This window comes from Theropithecus gelada, chromosome X (assembly GCF_003255815.1).
Source record: "Theropithecus gelada isolate Dixy chromosome X, Tgel_1.0, whole genome shotgun sequence".
Classification (NCBI taxonomy): Eukaryota; Metazoa; Chordata; class Mammalia; order Primates; family Cercopithecidae; genus Theropithecus; species Theropithecus gelada.
Genome location: NC_037689.1, coordinates 30,808,917 through 30,810,658, shown reverse-complemented (window position 1 = coordinate 30,810,658; position 1,742 = coordinate 30,808,917).

Sequence of the window (1,742 nt, the reverse complement as noted above, 5' to 3'; positions counted from 1 at the left end):
CAAATAATAAAATAAAATAAAAACCAGCTGGAATTCCCACCCACGAGGGATAAATATCATCAGTGCTGGACGACCCTTGTCCTGAGCACCTTCCAAAGTACATGTCTAGGATGAAGGATGGAAGTAAAGATGGACAGATAGTTCTACAAAACCATGTTTTTATTTTAGTAGTTTGTTATTCATCCAGCTTTATGAAAGTATTATCATTATCTTTACTTCATTAATTTTACTTTACTTCAGAAAGAAATGAAACTGATATGGAACTGAGAGAATCACTAAACTTCATGTAGATTTTTTTCTGCAAGAGATATTAATTAGCTCCTAAAAGATTGCTTCTAAGGTTAAAGGAAGAGATGATTAGTAACATTAAGAAGTTGGAGACATTACATATCTTTGAATTACACTTTCAATTTTAGATAATATTGATTGACTTCCTGCTATGAAATTTGAGGATGTTAGTAATTTCATATTTCTCTCCACTTTCCCTTGTGATTTTCCTCATCCTTATATTATTTTCATGCTGTGAAAGTTTACATAACGGTTATGTTATGCTTGGTAACCATAATTCTGACAATTGCTTAATATCAGTTCTATGTAATAGGATTCTCTGCTCCTTCTCCATTGTTTGACCGAAGAGTCTCCATTCTTGAGGTTTTAGTTCTGTAGGGACCTATTTGTCTGGATTTCATTTCAAGTGGTTTTTATCAAGAGGGCTCATGGGTGCTGGTTTTTCTGAACCATTTCATGCTGTCTCTGCCACCTCTTTGCTGGCGTGACGTCTTGACTGGATTTCGTGTGAGTCTCACATTCTTTCCTTTAGAATATTGTACTCATTGCTCCATTACTGTCTGGTTTTCAGTGTCACTGCAGAGATGTGTAACCCTATTTTGTAGGTTACTTGTCTTTTCTCCTTGAGTGTCTGAATTATGTTTTCTTTATCCTTGAAGTATTGATGACAAATCTTGTGGAACTCTTAAAGAAAAATCCAGTGTTATTCTATTGATCCCATAGAGAAGGTGCATCAGTTTATATGACTTGGCAACCTACTATTTGCTTTTCACTGTGAAACCTACAGAAAAATCACAAGAGCTGCCATTTATTGCCTCTTCTGTGCCTAACTCAGTACCATTCTAGGTGTTCTAGGAACATTATCTCAATTCTCCCACAAACCTTTGGAGTAGGAGTTATTATCTCCACGTTATGAATGAGAAAACTGAGCTTCAGTAATAATAGGTAACTCACCAAGGATTGCATAGCTACTAAGTAAAGCTCAGGTAAAAAGATATATATTTCACTTTTGCTTTATTCGTGTCCTGGTTTTGATATTGTACCCTAGTTATATAAAATGTCATAATTAACAACAGGTGGCTGAGATGTACACAAGACTCTATGAACTACTTCACAACTACCTATGATTATACAATTATGTCAAAATAAAAACTTAAAAAAAAAAAAAAACAACAACAAAGCATTCACCAACTAATACCTGAGATTGATCTAGAAGGATATTGAGAGCCATGGTGGAAACAGAGGGAAAGCACATAGGTAAAATGAGACACAAATTATACATAATGACACCCCCTGCATTGGGGACTAGCACAGAGATGCAACATAGGGAAGAGCAAAGCGTTTAGCATTTGACAAGCAGGAGGCCAGTGTCTCAGAGAGTAGTTGTTAAAGTGACTTCATCCAGCATATCAGTCAGTTAGTGCCACAATAATACTACGTAACAAATTTCCCTG